Source organism: Chiloscyllium plagiosum, unplaced genomic scaffold (assembly GCF_037043375.1).
Source record: "Chiloscyllium plagiosum isolate Xiang-an unplaced genomic scaffold, Cpla_swu_hap1 HiC_scaffold_186, whole genome shotgun sequence".
Classification (NCBI taxonomy): Eukaryota; Metazoa; Chordata; class Chondrichthyes; order Orectolobiformes; family Hemiscylliidae; genus Chiloscyllium; species Chiloscyllium plagiosum.
In genome coordinates, this window is record NW_028270325.1 from 17,446 (window position 1) to 30,722 (window position 13,277).

Below are 13,277 nucleotides of genomic sequence, written 5' to 3' on the forward strand. Positions count from 1 at the left end.
GTGATGTTAGCCCCTGTCAGGTAAAACAGTGACAATGATTTGACTGTATAGAGGGTAAACACCATGACAACTATTTCCCTCTGAGAAATGAGCCGGTGTACAGCATGAAAAAAATGTATTTTAAGAACATTTAATATTCACAAGTGCAATCCTCAGCCACATCAGAATAGGCTGTTCTGAGTGAGATCACGGGCTAATATTTACTTAGTTCATGAAGAAAGGTTTGGTTTAACTTTTTTCTTAACCAACGTCAATATCAAAAGGAAAGGATGTTTCATCATCTTCGTCATCTCTTCCCTGAATTTGGTTTTGTAGCTGTATAAATACGTGGGTTTGTACAGGAACTCATGAGAATGTACCCAGATTCAGTGGCAAAATATGTTGGAGCTGTGTTATCACCTCGGTAATACGCTGTTGTTGTGAGCTCGCTGGTTAAAAAGTTAACGACTGCTGTTAGCCACAATAGGACAAAACTGCCTGATACACTGAACAGTAACACGATGGATTTCCTTCTGCTTTTCATCTCAGGATCAGTGCTATTCTCATTGCTGAGACCCCACAGTGCGCTGCATACTTTGCTTGTCACTAAAATACGCTGGAATGTCAAAGAGTTAAGCAGTAATATCAAACAAAAAGGCAGCCATGCAACTAAAATTTATTTCTGCCAAGAGTAGGCCTCACCTGAAGGCGAAAAATAAAAGGCCATATTGGAGCGACAGCCCCAGGCAATGCTTGAAATTATTCAGCTGGAGTCATAGGCAAACCAGAAAAAGAAATCAGGGCAGACAGCGTGGTTGAAATCACAGTGACAGTTCTCACTGTGCGGTAGTTTAATTTGAACTTCTGACAACAGATTGTTACAAACCGGTAAATTGCAAAGAAGAAAGTGAACCACACAGACATATCCAGTGTGGCAGGATTAACACAGAGAATGAACTAACAAACAGCATTGTAGGATAGAAATGAATGTGTAAAGTGATAATTCAAAATATGATGCACAATTACAATAAAAAATGTCACCAGGAAATCTGCAGTTGCCATGGCAATTATGTAAGGCAAGATACATTTAGAAAGTCCATAATTTCCACTGGAGAGAATGACGATGACCAGTAGGTTTGCTGTAAGAATGAAAGAGAAGAGATTAGAAGTCGGATTCCATAAAGAAATATCACGGAAATGTTTGGGAAATAGTTGGAGGTGAGTTTACAGCGAGTTTCCCAAAGATTTGTGTACAATGTAGACGAACGGACTGCATTTTGAGGTCAAAACAACATTGAAAATTTAAAGTCTGTGCTCTTCCAATAAACTTTATATTTCACTAATGGCAAAATCTAAATTAATTCTAGATAATTGCTAAATATTTCTTGATTCCAATAAAACATTCTGTTTGGACACAAACATTGCATTAACATCCAAGAGTTGATTTTCTTTGCTGATACCTATCCTGGAGGCGCTGCTCAATAAATGTGCATCATTGAGTCTGTATTCCCCAGTTCCTTCTGATGGATAAGTGACTCTGCAATGAGGATTATTCCTGAAATCTGTTACATGAACACCAAGACATTCACTGTCCAAGGAGAAAAATAACATTGTCTTACCAAGAACACCAAAGGCTGCAATAAGAGGATAGTAAATGTTCTTTATTTGGAGAATTGTAACCAAACTTTCATGAAGAATAAAAAAAATCCCTTACATTATCTGGCTTCGTGTGAAATCCATCAGAGGTCCTCAATTTCACCTTCTTTATAAATCAAGCCATCTCTCCCTCAGATTAAATGAGACCATATAATAACTGTGTCAAAACAATTAGTGGCAGTCCTTTAGCAAACAAGAGATGGCTTTCTACCTCAGCGTGGCTGGTTCATCAGGGGGTTAATTACAAAGCTCAGGCCATGAATTCCCAAACATTAGAGTTTCTTTGAGTGTGTGTGTGTGTCTGTGTGTGCGTGTTCCGCAGAGGAAGGGAAGATGAAACCCAATGTGTAGGGAATATTTTGTGAAGGCTAGATAGATCATTCCACTCGTCATTGCTGTTGTGGAATGATGCTAATTTAAGAAAATCTTCAATAAAGTGTCATTTAATAATATTGTTTAGTCTAAGAATGACAGTGCAATATAATGATACTGACTGCTGTTAATTTCCTCACAGTACAATGCATTGTGTAACGTCATTAGCAGTGATGGCAACTGTTATGTAAGATTACTCTTGATTGGCACCTACTCATATTCCTGGCGATGCACAAAATCTAGCATTAACGTTAACTCTAACAGCGCACAGGAAATACTCTAACATGGTGTAAAAGATAAACTGTCTAGACAGCATGGTGGTGCGCACACATGCAGACACTCGTACACACACACATGTAAGCACACACACACATACAGTATCAAAGGAACGTTGAATGCAAAGGATTATTTAGATTTCTGAAATCCCTGTGTGTCAGATTAACACAGGAAATTCATCCAGCTCGGTCAGGCTTAAGATTCTCCTCCCAGATAATGGAAACTGTTCATGTGGACATTTGGAAACGTGAATCTAACCGAGCAGAACGGAGAGAATCAAACAAGGAAATTTGCAATGAATGTATAGAATGCTTCCATCCAGTTGAGAATGTTGCGAATGTGATATCATAGAATCATCGATTAATACCGTACAGGAGAGGACATTCGACCCAACAAGTCTCTGCCACCAATAGCACACTCATCCCGAAACAAATCCCACGTTCCACACTAGGCCGAGAGCCTTGGCTGCACCATGTGACCAACCAGGTGCTTTTTAAAGTTTGGGAAGTTTCCCATCTCAATTACCCACTCACGCAGTGAATTCCAGGTTCCCACCGCTCTCTGGTGGGAACATAATCCTCAAATTCACTTTGAAAACTCCTGCCTTTCACTTTAAAAGTGTGCCCCTTGTTATTGACTCTTCAGTCAAGATATTTGACCATATGGTTGATCAGATTAAACTGTGTGCATGTGTGACAGTGTTTCTCTGCACAAGGGTGTGTGATAGTGTGTAAGAGCATGTGATTACATCTGTGTGAGTGTTTGAGTGAGCAAGGACAAGAATGTGCATTGTGTGTGTGTGTGCGCGCGCACGCGTGCCGACAGTGCAATGTGTCATTTAATGAGAGTGACTGAATAAGAGTGAGGGGTGTGAGTGTGAGGGTTTTCGCTGCAAAGTATGAGAGTCTGAGAGCAGGAAATTGAGTTTGAGAGCGTATGTGGGTGTGTCAGAGTCAGTGACTGTGTGTGACACAGTGAGAGCAGTGGGTGTTTGGCATCGAGTGTGAGAGACTGTGACAGTATGTATGATTGTACAGTGGTCTGTATGTTTTGTGTATTATTACTGGGGCAGAGACAGGTTGGGGTTTATGGACAGTTACACCATGGGATCATCGACACTCAGACTGTGCACTCGGATGGACACATGCAGGCAGACAGGCACAGTCTCACATCAACATACTTAGGAACACCATTAGAAATACACACACACTCTCTCTCTCTCTCGCTAAAAACACACACAAATGCAAAATAACAGAGTTCAAAATTACTGCTATTAATCATAATAATAAAAATTCAGATATTGAATTATTACACAGAAACACATGAAACTGGAATTGAGTCGGTCACTTGCGCGCTGGAACTGACTCCACCATTTCAGAATTCACCATACCCATCGCCCCAGAGTAACCTTAGATTCTTATTATGCAAGGGAATACATCTACCTGTAACTTAAATATATTCGTTGTCCCAGAAAGTGATGGGATGGGGACAATCAGTTCCAAAGTTACACAGCCCTAAAAACTAAATTCTCATCTGTGTCCAAAAAGGGTGACTCCCCCACTAATGTTCAAACCGTGCCCACAGTCTGAACTCACCCACAAGGAGAAACATCCATTGCCCATCCACCATATCCAGATCATGAGAGACATTATAGACATTGATCAGGTTATACTTAACTCGTCTGAACTCCAGCAGGAACAATCCCTGTCTGTCCACCCATCCCCAAAGCACAAGTCACTCAATCAAAGGATTATTGGAGTAAAATATGAGAGGCATGGAGTAAGTTGACAGCCAACCGCTTGTCCCCAGGGTAGGAAAGTCTGAGACTAGAGGGCATGGAAATGTTGGGCTGAAGAGCCTGTTTCCATGCTATCAACCTCCATGGCTCTTTGAATCTGTGAGAGCCTATGGTACAAGACAATGGGATTGCCAATCAGTGATCCTGGTGTCACCAAATTCCCTGTCACATCAAGCCTATGGCTCAACCGCCCATGAGATAGGGCTGAAATTTATCAGTTGTTACAACACAGGGTAAACCCCTCTGCAAATGTAAACCCAACACACAGAAGCTGACTTTGTGCCGTAAACTGTTACATTTCAAGATACAAAGATTTATCCCAGATGTGACTATTTGAAGTAAAAACTAACAATTTTATTCTTTAAGTCCCACAGAGAACCTTAAAACAATAGCTATTGACAACTCATTTCTCTTAAATCTATCTTTCACCTCTCACTCTACAATACTGGTCCAATTTTTTTTTAAAACTGAATTAAGATTTACAAAATAAATCATGTTTCAAAACCAGCCAGCATTGTAGATTTTCCTCTGTGTTTTCCTGGGTCATCTTTTCTTCTGTCTTCTCTTGCACAACGTTTCTTATTGACAGGTACCATTCAGAGAACCACTATTACGCGTGGGAACACCTCCCACCTTGTACATGGCAAGTACTCATGTGACTCAACCAACGTTGTCTATCTAAGACGTTGCAGGCAATGATGCCCGGTGGCATGGTACATTGGGGAAACTGAGCAAACGCTACGTCAACGGATGAATGGGCACCACACAACAATCAACAGACAGGAGGGTTCCCTCCCAGTTGGGGAACTCTTCAGTGGTCCAGGACATTCAGCCTCAGACCTTTGGGTGACCATCCTCCAAGGTGCACTTCTGGACAGGCAGCAGAGAAAAGTGGCCGAGCAGAGGGTGAAGGCTAAGTTCGGTACCCATAGGGAGGGCCTCAACCGGGACCTTGGGTTCATATCACATTACAGGTGATCACCATTGCACTACAGATATTCCCACACACACACTCTCACATACACACGAACACAGGTACACACAGACGCACAAACATACACTCAAACACACCCATATAGACACACACACTCTCACTCTCACACATGCACCCCCTCACAGACTTAAGACACTCTGCACTCACTACAGACACACACACACACTTTCTCACACTCACAACCCCCACCCCAGACAGACAAACACACACAGACAGACAAAGACCCAAATGCACACATATATTTTGTGGGGTGAATTTGTACTTGCAGAGTTACATTGTACTTTGCTCAAAAACTGCATGCATTCATGTAGAACTCTGAGCTCAAAAACTGCATGAATTTATGTAAAACTCTGTTATCTCACTTTTTAGATTAGAATCAATCTAAACATCATGGCATAGACAGAGAACACAGGTGGCCAACACCTTCAACATATTGTCTAGCTATCACCACTGTTAACAGCTAACCCGAGAATGCTACTTGAAAAAAAAGGTTTTGTGATTTACACATGAAAGAAGTGAAACTATCAGTGTATTCTAACAGATGAAAGGCTTAACACACAATCAATTTCTCAATGTATAATTTCTGTTACATCACACTGTAAATTTTTGCTATAAACTCTGTGTTACGATCGAGTCCTCCACTATCACCTGATGAAGGAGTGTCGCTCCGAAAGCTTGTGTGCTTCCAATTAAACCTGTTGGACTATAACCTGGTGTTGTGTAACGTTTCACTTTGTACACCTCAGTCCAACAACGGCATCTCCAAATCATGAGTAAAATTCAAATTCGATTAGATTTTGATATCTGAGTCATAATTTAAACGGATTGGCCAAATTTGAATTTGTTTTTTTCCCCTGGCAACGCAACCCCCGTTATTTGTTTCAAGCAAATGTTCCCTTTTTAAATTGCTTAGCACACTCTGTGCTTTCCGTCAGTCCTTGCCAGCTTCCTCTCTTTCTTCAAGGTACAGTACACATCTAAACCTTCATACCACCGTCCCCTAAAGAAAAAAAAGTCTTCATAATGAAAACATGGCATCTTCTTTTTCTCTATCCCTTCGCCACATCACTACAACATACATATGACTTTAATCTAAGTTCATTTTAACTGCCTCCCGCATATATATATAAAACATTGAATAGATACCAAGCACATCTATACTTTATCAGCTAAATTCACTGTAATTTAGTGATGACATTCTTACAACCAGCAATATGCACCATTTGTAAATTGAAAGTCAGTAACATAAGACTCCAGTGAAATAGTCTTATGCTGTTGTCTTTAAAGCATTCGAAGAATTTAAGGGGACGATGATCCTTGCACACAACCATCTCTGACATGTCATTTGTGACATGCATATTAAAATGCTGTAAGGCCAGTACCAAATTCAACAGTTCATTTTCGATCGTGGAGTATTTCCTCTGGTGGATGTTGAGTTTCTTCAAAAAATAACCAATTGGCAGTTCAATCCCATCCTCATTTTCATGTAGGAGTACAGCTACAAATCCTGTTAGTAGCATCAATGAAAACTTTGAGGGATTTCGAAAAATTTGGTGTCGCTAAAACTGGTTTCGTGGTTAATATTGCTTTCAAATGGTTGAATGCGTCCTGGAATTGTTCTGTCCAGTGAAACTCTGTGTTCTTCTTCAGCAAATCTATTAGCGGTGCCACTACATTGCTGAAGTATGGAACAAACTTCCAATAGAATCCGCTGAGTCCCAGAAAATCAAGCACCTCTTTCTTCGAGGTTGGTCATGGAAATTCCTCGATGGCCTTCGTTTTTGTTTTCTGTGTGGTCAACCTTCTCTGACCGATGATGCGTCCCAAAAATGTCAACAGTGCTTTCACGAATTCAGTTTTGTTTAAGTATATTCCGAGTTTTGCTTCTCACCGTCATTCTTAGGGCTTGGCCAACGGTATCATGTGGTATTTCCAGGACTTACTAAAGATCGCTACATCTTCCAAATAGAAGCTTGTTAACCCAGGCACACTCTGTTCATGAGTGTTTGAAATGCGGCGGGTGTGTTCTTCATTCCAAAAAAAAACTTTAAGCTGATAGAGCTCATTTGGGGTTACAAAGTCAAACATTTCCTTTGTTGTCTCTGATAAAGGTAATTGCCAGTAACCCCGCAGTAAGTCCAAATCGGTGATTGTAACTGGCTTGTTGGACTTTGTCGATACAGTCTTCCAATCTCGGAATTGGACATGATTTTGATTTTATAACAGCATTGACCTTGCGATAATACATGCAGTGCCGTTGAGTCCCGTTTGGTTTGGCAACCAAGACAATCGGCGAATTCCCCTTGCTCTGGCTTGGTTCGATGAAATTGTCATTGAGCACGGCCTCCACCTCCTTCTGGACCTGTCTGCCTTTGAGAGGATTAAGCCAGTAGGACTATTATTTTATCAGAACAGTATTCCCTACGTCTACTTCATGTACAACAGCATTTGCCCTGTCTATCTGACTTTTATATATATCCTGATATTCAGTGACAAATCTTCCAATTGTGTTCTTTGTTCCTGAGACAGATAGATCAATAACCAATCCCACTCCTTAAGGATTTCTTCATTTTTTAAACATTTTAAGACATATAAAAATCCACACCATATGTATTTGATTCCTCACTCTGTGGGGCAGTAACTAACACATGTTTCTCCAGTTCTTTCTCTCTAGTCTAACATTTATTCAATACCTTCACATGACATGCCTGATAAAGGTTTTTTTTTTCTCCATCTGGCATCTTTCCTAGATAGTTCACCTGACTCAACATTTTCTCATTTTGATAGGGACCACTAAACCTGGCTTTGAAGGGTTCTTCTATCATTGGTAACACGATATCCACTTGGAAAAGGTCCGAGTCAGAGAGCGTTTTTATCTGCCACCTGCTTCATTCCACGCTGTGCCGTCTTTAGAAGTTGTTTAGCCGACTCACCTACTCGATTTAAACTCACCCTCACTTCTAATACATAATCTAATTGTGAGATCTCCGACTTTGGTCCAATAAACTTCTCTTTAATTAATTTCAAAGGGCCTTTCACTTCATGCATGAATATTAACTCGAAGGGAGTGGGCTGAGTAGATTCATTTGGCGCATCTCTAATGGCAAACAATACGAATGGGATACGTTTATCTCAATCATTCAGATAACCTTGACAGTATGCTCTCAACATGGACTTCAAAGTATGATGCCATATTTCTAAAGCTCCCTGGGATTCAGGATGATACGCACTGGATTTAAAGTGCTGTATACCTAAACTATCCATACCCTCCTTAAACAGCCGAGCAGTAAAATTTGATGCTTGGTTCGACTGAATCTCTCTGGGAAGCCCATACAATGTGAAGAAAGGCATTAAGTCCCCACAGCCCTTTTGGCCTTGATACTCCGGAATAGAATTGCCTCTGGAAATCTGGTAGTCACATGCATTAAGGTTAACAAGCACTGGTTCCCACTTTTCGTTCTCGCGAGGGGACCTACACAATCAGTTATAACCCGCATGAAAGGTTCTTCAATGTGGGAATTGGCAACAAAGCTGCTGTTTTAATTACCACCTGTGGTTTACCTACCATTTGGCATTAATGACACATACAGCTAAAGGGAACCACACCCTTGTGCATTCCAGGCCAATAAAAAATATTTTGTACCTGAGCCTGAGCCTTTGGTACCCCGAGGCGACCTCCTACTGGTATTCCATCTGCTATCCGTAACACATCCTGTCTATATGCTACCAGCAACACAATCTGATGCACTTCGGCCCATTTCTCTTCTGTACTAACCTGCCATGATCTCCATTTTCGTCTTAGGATTCTATCTTTCAAATAAAATCCTCAGGATTATTCGCTGCATCCTTTTTAGAGTACACATCCACATATATAAATATCTTTTTTCATCTTGTTCTCCTGTTGCAAGTCCATTAGCCTTTCAGGCCTAAACACTTCTGTCTGACCCTCGACCTGTTCAGGTTTTTTTTTCCTGAACCATTTCATCAGACAGGATATCCGCTAACTGAACCTCAACTCCTTCAGCTTTCTCTTTAGTTTTTACTTCGTGCTGTGATTTATGATAGTGGGATCTGGCTCCCACACAGTCTGTGGAAATACCAGGATATTTCTGTTTTAACTCCTCAGTTTTTTGGTCTTCCTTGGGTTTCTCCTCAACAACGGACCACCTTGGACCCTGCCAAATCATTCTCAAAAACAAACTGGATTCCTGGAACTCAGTCAATCACTCCTAATGCAAATTACCCAGTCCCAGTTGGCACTTCAAAATAGATCAGACGTAGGGGAATGCTAAATTTCTGTCCACCTATTCCACAAATTGCCACACTCTCGTGTAACAGATCAGAAAAGGTGCATATTCACTCATCCCTTACTATCAGCGACTGGTTAGATTATGTATCTCTCAAAATCATAACTTCTTGTCCTACTCCCCCTTGTTCTTTCTGAGTAAACTTTACCCACAGAGGTGAATTAGTTGTAGAGATCAGATACTAACTCCATATCCAGCCCCTGCCCAGACTGTGCACTCTCCTGCAGCTCCTCGGCTCTTCTTGGGGTTTCCTTTTCTACTTCTACTAATGCTACTGGCTTAGCTTATTTTACCACATCTTTTGCCATAATGCTTTTCTTCACCAAACAGCACTGTGACTTTATGTGTCCCACTTTACCACAGTGGAAACACCTGAGGCCTTTCAAACTCCCTGTCCACCGTCTTTGGCTTCTTTTTTGTCCTGTGGTAAATTCTTACCAGTGCTCTCTTCTCATGGTTTTGCAGTGTAGGATCTTTACTTCTCCCAACCTCTGTATCTCACAGTACAAGATTATTGCCGGAAGCTTGTCTTATGCACCAACATGTATCCATCTGCTATTCTTGATGCCCTTCTCACTTTCTGACCTTTCTGTTCCTCCACGTGAATTCTTAACATTTCTGATAGAGAATTTTTAAACTTATCCAGCAGCATAGCCTCTCCTAAGGCCTGACACATCCTCTATTTTTAAAGCATGCAGCCATCTGTAAAATGGCTATTTTTAATTCTTTCGAACTTGGAATAAGTCTGACCTGGATCCTTCTTTTTGTTTCTGAAACACTGTCTGCATTCTTCTGGTATCAATTCATAAGCAGTTAAAATAGCGTGTGTGACCTCTTCATAATCTCTTGATCCCTCATCTGACATAACTTTCTCCGCCTCCCAGTTTAGTCTTAACAAACATGGGACCACTCCATCTGCCCAGACAACGTTTCAAATGAAATAAAGAATGTTTCGACATCTTTCTCATCAAAATGCGGCAGAATTTTGACATATTTGTTTATATCACTACCATCTGTTTTAATCTCCTTCCTGATAACTTGAGTTTGCTGACGAAGTCGCAACCTCTCAAGTTCAAATTCTCTCTCCTTTTGCTCAGTGAAGAACGGTCTCTCTCTTTCTTAATTCTCTCTCTCTCTTTCTCGCTCCCTTTCGTCTCTCTCTCTCCCTCTTTGCTCAGCTAAAAAACTTATATTTTTCTCTTTTGGCTCTCTCTCTCTCTTTCTCCTCTCTCTCTTTCTCTTTCCCTCTTCCTTTTCTCTGTCTTTGTTTATATCCTAACTACATTTTCCTCAATTGTAATTAAAGTTTTTCCACCTCGACTGCAATTATCTGTTTCTCTAATACACCTAAGTGTTTGCGTAATTCCCTTATAATTTCTGCTTAACTTTAATCCTTGGTCAAACCCAAATCTAACTTCTTTACTAATTCTAAAAGTATGGCCTTTTTCTTACTTTCTAAACTTTCTTGGCAAATTTGAGAATCATCTTCAAATTCCAGAAATTCTTTGGCAATTCTAAGAGCCATTTCTCTCACGTTTAACCAACCACAAGTCATTGAAATTAAACAAATTGTCCCACCCACATTTTATTTAAAGATCTAGGACACTAACCTGCAAGTAATTAAATCCATTGGGTTTTGACATTCCCCAAATCGATTCAAATCTGTCCAAATCCCAGCGCGGATCTGTCTAAACCTGTTGAAATCGTGCACGAAAGCCCCCAAACTGTTATGGCATGGGGTAAACCCCTCTGCTAATTTAAACCAGCAACACGTGCTGTAATCTGTTAAAATTCAAGAGGCAAAGAAATTTCCCAGAGGTCACTATTTAAAATAAAAATTAGCAACTTTATTCTTTAAGTCGAACAGAGAATATTGAAACCAACATCTATTTAAAACTTCTTTCTCTTAAACTTATCTTTTCCTCCCACTCTACAATACTAGTCTGACAAAAAAATCCTGGTAAAGATTTACAAAATAAAATCCCGTTTCAAACCTAGTCAGCTTTGCTGCATCTCCTTTGTAGATTTTCCTCTTCAGATTCTCACCAGGTCGGCCTCGATGTTCTGCTGTGCAAACCCCTTCCCCAGACAGGCACCTTTCAGAGACCTCTTGTGCTAGCAGTGTCCGGTCTTATATCCTAAAACATCAGATCGTATCATTGGTTTTAATATTATTAAAATATTAAATTCAAACTTGATTGGAGTTTGGTATCTTGGGACATAATTAAATCTGATTGGCCGAATTTGAATTGCGTTTTGTCTCATGGCAAGCTAACTGTTCTATTTGTGTCGACCACGTGTTGCATTGTCACCTTGTTCAGAACACTTTATGCTCGATCAGGTAGTTTTGTTAGCTTTTCAACTCCCTTAAAGGTACAGTACCTCTACACCTTCATAAAACTTCCTACCATCAAGCCAACTTTGTATCCAGTTGGCTAGCTCTCCTGGATCCCATGAGATTTAACGTTACTCAACAACCTACCCATACGATACCTTATCAAAGATCTTGATTAAGTCCATGCAGAAAATGGTTACTGCACAGTCTTCATCTACCTCGTGGTTCCCACTTCAAAAAAACAGAATCAATCAGGACTTTGTTTTGGCCAGAGTTGGAGAATTGTGTGCAGTTCTCACTGAAACCAGAGGATGGAACTGATTGGACTGGAGGAAGTGCAAAGGAGATTCTCCATGAATGTTGCTGGGGGTGTCACAATGCAGCTGTGAAGAGGGTGGTTCATAAACTCGGGCTGCTTTCTTTAGAGCAGGAATCGGGGTATATAATACTATGTGGGGCATGGACATTGCGGATAAACAGTAGTTGTTTTCCCATTGTCGAATGTCCAATAACAAGGCGGGATAATTTTAAACTGAAAGGCTTAAGGGGGAGCATGAGGAAAACACTTCTCTCCTCGAGGATGGAAGGGGCCTGCAATACACTGACTGGAGGGTAGTTGAGACGAGAAACCTCTCAACCTTTAAACAATACTTGATGAACAGTTGAAATATCATAACATTCAAGCCCACAGGCCAAGTGCTGAAAAATAGGATGAACGTGGATTCAGTATAATTTCAGTGGGACAAACATGATAGGCTGCCCAGCTATTTCTCCTCTATGTGATTCTGTCATTCTGTAATTCTGAAGGGAAGGTTCCGAATTAGTTTCTTTTCTCGTATTTGTCTGAGTATCAGTTCCAGTTCTTGATATCCTCAGTATCAGCTTCAAGTTCTGTATTAGAGTGCTCGTTCACAGATAGAATTTCCCAAATGTGTTGTAAAACTGAATGAACAAGAACAACAGTGGGACAACAGGGTGCAGCAGAACAGCTCTCAAGGAGCTCGACAGCATGAGGTACTGAATGACTGTATAACCTCAGCAAAATGAAGGGCTTCATGAAAAAGAATATCAGAAGATATTTAGATATGTATGGCATTGTTAGGATATGGAACAATGCAAGTATTGTCATTTGAAGATAAATTGAAATTAACTTTGATGCCTGATAGGTTCAGATTAATCTAGTCTTTAGGGTATTCAATTACAGCGGAAAATCTCAATGATATCACATCACTAAAATAAACCTGTTGTCATACTTTGTTTGTTCAAAATGACATAAAAAATTTAAGATATAATCACAATTTCTCTGTGGAGATACAATACAGTATATATCAAAAAAAATACTGTTACTGTGTCAGTTCCAGTTTCGAGGGAATGCTCCCGTTCCAACTGATTGGCAGCAGCAGGGAGAGGTTGTTTCACAAACAACAAAATGCATCTTCCAATACAAAAGGTCGTCAAAGTATATTGCACCATCCTTGCTGTTGTTGGTATTCCTGGTAAGTCTTATAACAACTTAAGTTGCGTACATCTCTGCATTAAATCAGACTTATTCCACTCTAT

At 40.4% G+C, this 13,277-nt stretch overlaps 1 pseudogene; it reads right to left on the reverse strand.

Moving 5' to 3' along the window:
• Nucleotides 1–209: 209 nt before the first annotated feature.
• Nucleotides 210–13,277, reverse strand: part of LOC148133885 (uncharacterized) — a 47,831-nt pseudogene continuing 34,763 nt past the window's right edge.